Source organism: Anser cygnoides, chromosome 4 (genome assembly GCF_040182565.1).
Source record: "Anser cygnoides isolate HZ-2024a breed goose chromosome 4, Taihu_goose_T2T_genome, whole genome shotgun sequence".
Taxonomy (NCBI): domain Eukaryota; kingdom Metazoa; phylum Chordata; class Aves; order Anseriformes; family Anatidae; genus Anser; species Anser cygnoides.
In genome coordinates, this window is record NC_089876.1 from 42401511 (window position 1) to 42412660 (window position 11150).

Sequence of the window (11150 nt, forward strand, 5' to 3'; positions counted from 1 at the left end):
TTCTTTTGAAATTGCAAATAGTTTCATGGGAATGAAATAGAATTTCCCATATAGTTTTAGGGAAATCAATTTGAAACAATGGTCTGTTCTTTAGTATTGCTAGAGTTTGTTGGTTGAAAAAGAACAATTTTCCTTTCTCTATCTCCTGATTCCCTCTAAATGAAGTTACAAATATATCTGACTGTATGCCACAACACAGTTCCTTTCTATGCTTTAAGATGGTTGTACAGAATTTACCTGCTTTCTTCCTGTTATCACAAATAAAAGTATTATAACATCTTCATATAAGATCATAGTATTAGGAGTACAGTAGTAGCTTGGCAAATATATTGATCTGGCAAATACACTCCTTCCAGTCCAAGACCACCAACTCCTTTCTTCTGACTTTTTCATGATGACCCAGTGACCTTTGAATATATTAGGTCCAAAGGCCAAGATGCCTTTGGAAAAGCAGTAGTTAGCTATTTGTTCTTCTGCTGCATGATGACTTAAACATGAAACAGGCCGTATTCATTTAAAGGACTTCTGTAAACAATTATATATATTATATATGCGTGGTTTTTTTTTCCTTATAAAGGAAGAGAAACTAGTTTTAGTACTTGTGCATTCAATAGCTCATCATCTTCCTCTTTACTAAAATACAATGGAACTATAGTCCCATTTAATGGTCATGCAACCTTTCTGGAGCAAACATATGAAAAAACCCACAGTGTAAGTACAAGAAATAAAAAATACCACAAAAAATGCTAAGTGTCTCATTTCTCAAAGCTGACAACAAATTTTTGCAAAGGAAAATTCAAGGGGAAAAAGAATTCAGCAGGCTTCAGTATTCAAAAGAAAGCCAGAGAATGGGAAAGTGACTGGGCCCAAGAGAATGGGAAAATGATTGGGTCCACGGTTTAATAAGCCCTAACACAAAAACAGGTTGTGTTTAACACAGATTTTTAAAAAGTATATTCAATAGTCTACTAAAACTATGCTACTTAACTTCTAAGAAAAACAAGCATATGAATTTCAGTAGTCTCTCTGAAGAAAGCAAACATCTAACTTCTCAAGGCGGCCTTGAATATCTTTCATTCTCAGAGACTAAATGGCTTTGGGTTTAGGTAAAACTCTTCACTGCCATGAGAGGTGTCCCATCTTCTTGAAGTAAATCAAAAGACTTAATTTTTTGGAAATCTGAAATAAGCCAGGGCTCCTGTTTGACTGAAACAGATGCCTGAAATGGTGAATGGTTTACTTAGCATTTTATTAGTGTTCTTCCACATTATTTGAACAATAGTAACAAGCCTCATAGAACTGTAACATACAAACTGTTTTTGCCAGGGAGATACTCGGGAAAGCAACCCTGGAGTTCAGATTATAAACCACTACAATTTAGAACAAATAAATGAATATGAAAAGCAGTTTATTGGCCATCAAAGCTAACGAGATAAAAATCTGTAAGCAAGCCAAATACCCTTAAAGCATTCAGGCATGAAGTGCCAGCAAATTCTTTAACCAAAAGCCTGTATTCCTAAGTAAACCGCAATATTTGTTATTTTCTACTACTTTCCATGCTATGTGAAACTATTTGCATCTCATCAAGCTTTTCATAGAAGTTATTTACTAGCCAGTGTGGAAAAAACATCTAATTTTAAACATTAACTACATTCAGTGCAAGCCTACCAAGATGCCATTATAGTTAATATTTCTATTACTTCTGTTTGCTACATCAGTCTTAAGAAAACTTACGTTTCACTCCTCATCATTTCCCTGCTTTTCATTCCCACCACCTATTTAATTTAACTCAGAAATTATTTGAGGATATTTTGATATAAAGATATTGCATCAACAGAAGAAACTATCTGTGTGTCTCTGGCTGAATCCGTAACGTTTGCTAACCGAGGGGTCTAGATGATAGTTGTTCACAACCAACTAAACTGCATACATGTTTAAAGGCTCTTTTAGAGAGAGATAGACATTAGTGTTTCTGTGCAAGTTCAAGACGTTTTAGCAGTATTTCACTGTAGTCTGTGTGACTTAAGGACACTAGCAATATTTGTAAGTAGCTCAAAAAAAATCATATAAATTTCCAGGCATATAAGCTGATTTTCAGTGATTTCTTGCATGGCCAAAGTTGTCTATTTTTCCTTATTTCCACTTGAATTAATTGGAGATATCATCTCTACCTGTGAACTTTGTCCTGACAGATATCTTTGGCCTTCTGGATGATTCTTAGTCAGGTTTTATTCATGCATTCTGCCCAGGGCTAGTTCCATGCTGTTTTCCCAAACTAGCAAACTTGGGTATGTTTTCCTCTGGTTTAAAATTGGCGGCACAAGGCAGCTCTCCATGCCTCTGCAAGCAGGGCAGAACAGGAGCACAGGATTAGCTTCTGTGGCTGCCACAACCTACATCCCTCTTTGTGGTTCTCCTGATGGGCATTTCCTCCCCAGGCTCCGTAAGAACAGTTGCCAATGGAAAATTGTTTGTATCTTGTCCTCTGACTTGCTACAACACACAACTTTTGGAAACACGACTTGTGAAAGATGGCAAGACTAAGAATGATCTCCTGAGGCCAGCAGTTTTAACAGTTCCAGCACTCTGATGTTAATTCTAGGCACATTGTATTTTGGAGTGATGTCTTCCCTGAGACATTTCTTATGCCTCAATTATTACCCCTGCGACACGCCCGTAGTATTTTAACACCTGAACTAATGTTTCAAAACAAATTCAGTAACACAAGATGTTTCTCATTTTGAAAGAGAGGGAGAACGGGGTTTCAGATGAGCTGACCTCTCTAATCACATGAGACATTCTCAGCTAATTAGGGACACAGGACAAATACCATTAGACATACACCACTGCAAACATCTTAACATGCACAACTTCGCAGGGTAATACTTTACTGACAGTCAGAGCAAAAGGTGACCTCTTCAAAGCTGCCTGAGAAACCTGTAAATAAAAATACAGGATTGACAATGGCTCGTTTGCTAACATTAATCAAATTTGAATCAGGCAAACTTTATTTATTTCAAATGTATTTCCTTCAGTCTAAATACTTCAGGCCGTTTTGCTAAAAAGATGGAATTTCCTTTGTAAAAAAAACCACTATAATTTTGTCTTCCATTTTTCTCCAAGCAATGGTTAATATTCCGAACAATTATCGTGGCAGCCCTTGTAATGAGAGGGCAGAAGAACAGCAAAGAGGAAGCAACAAAGAATTCTGGAGAAGGTTAACAGCCCAAAAGATCACATTTCAAGGAGTTAATTAACCGTGCTGTTGTTGCAATAATGGAATAAAAAAAAAGAATTTAGTTCATTTGACATTTGACCATTTACAGTATATATCTTGCAGAGAATGGATTTGTTTGTCATTGTTTCTTATTGCCAAACTGGTGACCATAAAATCTTCCTATGCTGTGTTCTCTCCTTCAGTAAGCAGCTGTACATTTTTCAGTATGTTCCAAGAACTTGCAGGGAGGGAGTGTTGTTTATTGTCCATTCAAAACCACGTACTCCTGCGTGTAGGAGTGTAGGTAGACTTAGCAATGCTTAAAAGAGTATTTTTTCTTTTGGTTTGATTTCAACACCTTTCTTGGGGCCACTCTGCCACCTGCCTACAGCTGAACAGAACTGTGTAATACAATTAACCTTTGCAAACAAAAGCTCGTTAGGTTAAAGATATGCAAAAATATACATAGGCTGAAGGCATCAACCACTGATGATGCTCCTCCATCTGAACCTTGTCAGGAGCACACTCATAAATGTTTTAGTCAACTGAAAGTAAAAACAGCAAGTGAAGGAAGTTCCTCTGGTAATTTGCAGAAGTAAAACCTCACCTGAGTCATTCATATCGCAACCAACTCTCACTCGCAACCAACTCTCACAGTCATCAACTCTGACAGCTGCCAGAGTCTTCATCTTTTCAATTTCTGCTAACTGGGTGTTGCTATTCTGTCTCCTTCCAAATGCCTTTATAGATTATTTCACCACATGAAGAAGCATCTTGCCATTCCACTGCCTCTCAAAAAAAATGTCCTTCACGCTCTGTGGGAGGCAGGACTAACCCAAGTACATGAATGGAGACATTCTCTGTTGGTAAACTAAGGAATAGCTCAATCTCTTAAAGTGAAGAAATATCCTATTTTTATTAACTTTTCTTTTCTTTTGTAACTGCTTAGAAAAATCTTGTATTTTGCTTTCTTTCTTAGACTTTTATTCAAAAAGTTTTCTCATAGGTGTTATACAATATTTGGGAATATGGGTTCCTTGTCACTGAGATTATAGTTCCTGAAACAACACTGGAAAATAGGGAATTTGGAAACATTCTCTGGCTGTCAAGTGAGAATGAATGCAAAGTGATGAAAAGTAAGAGTCCAGGTGTAATTTACATCACGCTGTAATAATTACATATAGTGAAATATAGTCTACATACAGTGTATATCTCAGCTGAATATCTAACTTCTTTGACAAAAAGTTGACTCAACGTCAAGTCGCCTTAACAAATAAAGAACTGAGCTGGATAACGATTCAGTGCTCTAGTTCCCTGTTAGCAGTCAGCCTGCGATAAGATGGAATTTTAAGTCTACAGGGTAGCAGAATTCCTGAGGAAAAAGCGCCACCACAACATTGTTATTTTTGCTAAAAACAGTGATGTAAGACAATTTAGAACTTTGCAAGTAACATTAGTTTGACTTGTTTCTCCAGGCTCTACTGTTTCTGGAGACAAATGAGACAGGGCTGGCCATGTAATGCTCTCTCCAGTTGTATTGTGATTAGTTTTATGTATAGTTGCCACAGTAAGGGCAAATCTTTTGAATTTCTCTTCTAGGCTTTAAATTCATCTTGACAGAATTAATGAGCCAGACTGCTAAACTACCCTTATTCATGTTTACATTGCAAACAAGACTGGACCTTGAGTAGTGCTCCAAAAATGCCACAGACGAAGTAAATAGGAGCAATACATAGAAACAGTAGAAAGATAGGGAGGAACCCCTCTCCCCCCAGTGTGTCTGCCGGGGAAAAGAAAAAAGCTAACTGGGTGAAGATGATCACACATTCCAGGAAATTATTATTAGTTTTGGTATAGCACGGCCAAACCTGTTTTTTACCCAATAAACATTTTGAAAAAAAAATTATCTAAATGTTATCTAAGTTATTCAAGTCTCTGATTAAATCTATTTACATCTCACTGCTTTTTCCATATCAATTAATGTTCCAGGTTCAGAGACATTTTTACTGTCACTTTTACTATATTTCTAATGTAACCACTATAACCACTATTTATTTATTTTTCTAGTAGTACATCTGATGTTCCTATTCCTAGTTAACACAAAACCAAAGAGCATCTTGTGGTCACTTCCACTTGATACTCAGCTAATTTTATTAAGATGACTCTGCCAACTGATTGCAAATATACAGCTGAGTGGAACAAGTAAAGGAGTTACACTTACCTGAACACCCTATCCTTACTTTTTCTGTCCAGTGTATGAATTAAAAAAAAAAAAGGCTATTTTTAAATGATGTATGTACCATGCACATTAGAAGTTTATATCACAAACTGTTTTCTTTAGGGAAGGAGACCACACCAGTCTTCTAAAGCCACCAGGGCAGCTGTACAGATGAGTTTATACACACTTACTGATAGCGGTACCCAGGTTTTGCTTTCATTTCGCACCAGGCTATCAAGATGGTACCTGGCTAGTAGTCGTTGAAAAGGCTTGCAAAGATGGACATGCAGGAAATTATTTTTTTTGTTTATGAGTGGTGATTGTACTGTTTCATTTGGTAATTGGGCTGCTTTCTAAGAGTACTTCATGGACTTTGACTAATGCATGGTTCTTTCCGTTAGCATGTTTCTCACTGCTCATCACCACTAGCAACGCAAGCTGATTTTTTCAAGCTGTCTTGTTACTTGATGCTGTCTGAGCAGAGGGGACAGCTTAATCTTAGGAGAACCTGATGCAATCTGCTACAACATCAATGACTGAGACAGAAGTCTGGAAAAACTGAATCTTTTTAAATATTTTGTGCAGTTTAAATTATTCTATTAATATCAATCCAGAGCATTAATGCTTGTGATACATTTGGAAAAAGGGGAAAAGAAGTGAAAAAGAGGAGACACTTCTACTTCTGAAGCAGGTCTGTCCGATCCGTCAGAACTGCATCCACTGACAGAATGCAGCCATGTCTCTTTAAAGATCACCAAGCCTGGCAATGGCTTGGCAGCTGTTATTCATGAAAGACAGCTCGAATGCAAGTAACTTAAGCTCTCACTGAAGCTGCATGACTAAGTGCTTAGCTGACTGAGAAAGTGAACTCATTTCAGAGCTGTTGTTATGGCCACCTGACACAGTTTGAAGTCAAAAGCGTTCTTGAATGTTAGCAAGAAGTCTTTCCCTATGATAGAATAAAACCATAAGAGCTGTATATGTTAGGAAAAACTTTAAGCTTTTAAAGTTTTAAGTTTTTAAGCTGGAAAACACAAACCTCAAGAATCAAGCCTATTGAGGCATGTTAATTACTGCACAGCTCAACAGACCTCTGTCTGTGCAAGTTTATCACATTACTCAAGGAACTGACATTTAGAAACTGCTTACCAGGCAAATTTCATAACTAATTTCTTTGGTCTAATATGCTGGCCACTTTGTGGTTAAGTTTTCATCTGATTTAAACTCAGAGGCAGCTGACCCAAACGCTTATCTTTCAGAGAGCGCTTCAGAAGGCATATACTCTCCCAAGTGGCTCACCTTATCTGCTTTGTAATTGTGTTGTGCTTTTGTGAGTGACAGATTATTCTTAGGGTCTGGTTAGGCTTCCTGAGGTGCAGGCTTATCATATAGCAAAACCTATATTTTGCATACGACAGCTGTTTTGTTTGTTTTATGTTCTAATCATGACATCTTTAAAGTGTGTGAATTAGGAGAATATATAAAGTATATATCTAATCCCAGAAAAAGTTTTGCATGTTACATTAGTATCAGTTCTAAATATTAATTCAAATATCTTTCCCATAAAAATGCACAATCCTGCAATCCTGTAAAGTTGTGCTAAGTTCCTGAAATACCATTTACAATCTGTAGACTTCTGACTTTCAACTAGGAACACTCATGGCCAAGGCAAAGACCATAGTTGTTTCTTTTCTCTAAACTTTGAGATTAAAACACAGGTTTTAAAAACCAGCAAAATAAACAGCTGCAAACTGGCAAATACTTGATTAACACTATTCACATCTATGCATCCAACTCCCTGTCAGTGGCAATTCAGGCCTTGCCGGTTCTCCACAGATAGCCACCTATTATGTCCAAAGCATTTTATGAGAGTCCTATGTTAACACCCCCCTGCACACACTTTGGAGTTCAAAAAATGCTCTGTCCCTATTGTCTGACAGGTTATTAGAAAACTACATGCCACACGTTACTTCCCTCATTGGCTTTTTTTTTCAGTATGTCCAAGTTTTTCATCTGTTCTCAGGGAGAAATTAAAACTCTGCTAAGGAGAACTGCTCCACACGTGAAACATGACTGATTAAGACTGAAACAGAAGAAAAACAACCAAAACAGCTAAGGAGGAAAAAATATATAAGGAAATAATTATTTTAAAAGTTCTTTTTTTTCCCCTCTAACCCTAGCCTCACAGCACATAGATTGTATGGCAATAAAATGTAGTAAGTTTTCTATAGTCAAGTATAGTTCAGAATTATGTATGCTGATTTTATGACAATAAGTATACTTTTCCAATTCACAGTTTGAATATTTCCTCTCTGAGCTGTGGGGCACCATAAAGGCCTATTGCATATTGCAAGGGTCTGCTGTATTTCAAGCTTATACCATACATTCAGCTGTAGGAACGTATGTGTGGGCAAGTGGAAAAGGTGAGGCAAAAGAGAGTGAAATGAGGAAAATGCTTTGACAGTTCTTTAAAAACATCTAAAGCATAAGCATACTTTTTTTTTTTTTAAATAAATAAGGTCTATTACATAGCACTCATGGGGATATTTATCTACTAGTTGAGCAGCTGAAACAGCCCTAAGACACTTGGCTTTTTGTGGTCTTTGTCTTTGCAACAATGAAAAGTAGCAATATTCCTTATGTAATCTCTATGATAAATTTCTTTAGTTACTTAATTCAGTAAAATTAGTACTGTTCTCACCAGTACTTTATCTATATTCCCTATATTTCCCTGTATTTCTTCGGCAGCTTTTCCCATCAAATCCACCTATGAACTGGGTATGGTAATACTGACACCCACCCAGAAAACTGCATCATCCTGTCTTACCCTGGGAGAATTCAATTTGGCACAGAAACAATTGGATACAAAAACATGAAATACTTATTTGAAGCTAGAGTCACTACTGTAGTAGTAAGTTTATCAATCAGTTCTAACTTTATATAGTCTAGGCCTGCCTTGCACCACTTCATTGGTAAAAATAATCAAGCTCACTGCTTTCACAAGCAAGTGACTCTCTCTAAATTACAGTATTTTTATTTGTAAGCATCAACTTTACTATGGACACTACATTCCTGAGGTCTTTAAACAAAACTGCGTGTTTTCCAGCCTAGCAGAAATTCTCCTGTGCTTTCAAAAAGACGTTTTTCTAGTCTACCATCTCCTTGTTATCTCCTTCCCATTCCTTCCTATTTCAGTGATGTTTTGCTTCAAAAACTCCCTTTAAATCCAATTATTTATATTACTCATTCCAACAACCTATTAAAGATATTTTTGTTACGATGCACCCTTTCCTGCAACCAACTTGAAATACTTAAAAAAAAAAAAAAGCAGCTCCCTCTCCAGAACATCACAGCTTCTAGCACCCACTCCACTACCTGTTTACCACACATGAAAGTAATGTAAAGAGAAAACTTATTAAAAGATAAGCCAATTATTCCATCTCATACAATTATGTTAATCAAATGCATACATTTGTCTGAAAGAGCAGGAGCTAAACCAACAACATTCTGTATCATTATATGAAGATTAAGCTTGGTGTATGTAAGAATTTCAAATAATTATTGACTAAAAAATGAAATAAAGAGCATTACTGACATATAACATGATGTATACAAAGATATGTGTGTACTTACCTGGCCAGAATTGGATCCAAAATGCTAATTTGCATCTAGTTTTTACTAAATCAACAAAAAGGACTGTATTTTCAAAATCTTATAATCACTTGTAAATAGGTAGGTTTAACAGTAAATTTCCACCTGCTTTAAAAGTGATAGCTAGGGAACTGTCTTGCCATCATTATGTCTTTACTTTTATCTTTTTGTCTCCTGTGAACAGGCCGACAAATTGCTCTGTACTGTGTGATGGATGAAAGCTTAGGATGGAAATGTGAGCCAGTAATCATTCAGGAATGACTGACATTTCTCAGAGCTTCCCCCTAGAAGACTTCATCTCCAGAAAACTTTGTAGGACAATGGCCTCACACAGTAAATCCTAAAAAGAGAAAAAAAGAATACTGTCAGAAATAACTTGCAACATCACATTCATGCAGGTATGTAAGAGCTGGTTGTCATTTAATGCATTCAATATGCATGGCTGTTCTCAGAGGGTTCCTCTGGGATTCAAATCACTGGTGTTAAGCTTTGCCTTTCTAGCTGCAGCGTGCCCCTATAAGCATACTTAATGCTTGCTTATAAACAGGATGTAGAAAAAAAAAATTGAAATCCCTTTGCATTTCCTGTCTTAAGTGGAAGGTTTTGTTAGCAATACATTGCAAAAACACTGTGGAAACACAGGCCTTCTACCATTTGAAATCCAGACTACCTTCGCTCCTGCGTGAACCGAGCATTAGTGACAGACTGAACCAAACCTCATGTGCACACACGTGGTAAGTGCAGAGAGAAGCTAACTAACTGCTGCACAGACTAACCACAGAACCACGAGTACACAAAGGTGTACTCTGAGGTCACACAACCCACCAGCAAGAGGAAGCATAGATTTGGAAGCCACGTACACAGGACACTGCACAGGGTCGATAGGCATTGAAGAAACACTTGGGGACCCAGCCATATGCTTTGTGGACACAGCCCAGTGAATTTCCCTTTTGCTGTTATGCGTAAAATTCCTCCCTAGGTTTTTCAATAGTTAGGAGGTGTCTGCTTTATTAAGCTAACAACAAATTTTTGGAAGATTCGCTTGAGACAAAGGCAGTGTTTTCATACATATAGTGTCACAGTTTGGCTCAAGCAATAGTGGTAGAAGAGTCAGTATTAACATCCTCATATTTTCCTTCCTGAGGACTTCTTTTCAGTCTGTTATACACTGAACAAAGATACCTCTTGCATCTCCTTGACAGCTTGTGATGGTGAATGTAACATGAAATATAAATCAACAGAGGTGTGCTCAGACACCTTCCTCACTAGTAAAATGGAAAGTGTCTTTGAACTGGTGATGACAACTGGAATAATAGATCACGACATCTTCAGAATGGCAGTTCTCTAAGCAAGGCTCCGCATGACACATGGAAAAGTTAATAGGCTCATTTTTTCAAAAAGAGTCACAGTAAACCTTGAAAGAAAGCAAGGTTATTCACCTTTTTGAACAAACATTATTTGTTACATCTTTGGATGTATGGATGTATTTTGTGCCTTTTTTATTATTATTATTATTATTTGTAATCACACTGGAAATACCATTCACAAATTTCTTCTAACTGTAGAAAATGAGTAGACAAACTTCATCCTTTATCATGTACATTTGATGTCATTTTCAGATCTAATAAATTAGCTTTAAAACACCTGTTATCTGAAATAAGTGATGACAGGTATTTGTTGATTTCGAGGAATATGGAATAATTTAACTCCTATCTAAATACAGTTCATATAAAAAGTGTCCTTTTATCATTAAATGAATTAGGATTTTTTTTCCTAGCTTGTACAAGTTCTGCAGCCTGAGTGATGCAGTTCTCAAACATTACCGATTCCTGAAGAGAAATACTACTTAATAGTGATAAACATTTCTGTTCTTTGGCAACAGGCTCTCTACTGCCAGCACTTTTCCTTTGCACAGCACTGGTTCCTTAGTTCTCATGTTATGAGCTTGTGGTGAATTTCTTTAGTTCATTAGTAATTAATGAAAGGCAGAGAGGAAGGATTACCTTGCTACCTTGCCACACAGGAGCAACCACCCAGGCAGACAAACACACCTCCCATACAGTA

General features: G+C 36.9%; 1 long non-coding RNA gene across 1 annotated transcript; it reads right to left on the reverse strand.

Annotated features, from left to right (window-relative positions):
- Positions 1–760: 760 nt before the first annotated feature.
- LOC106046689 (uncharacterized) lies at positions 761–9897 on the reverse strand. Its single transcript, XR_001213403.3, has 3 exons — positions 9757–9897; positions 9069–9426; positions 761–2937 (listed from the first exon to the last, which is right to left on the reverse strand). It is a non-coding gene; the product is annotated as an uncharacterized lncRNA (long non-coding RNA).
- Positions 9898–11150: the final 1253 nt, after the last annotated feature.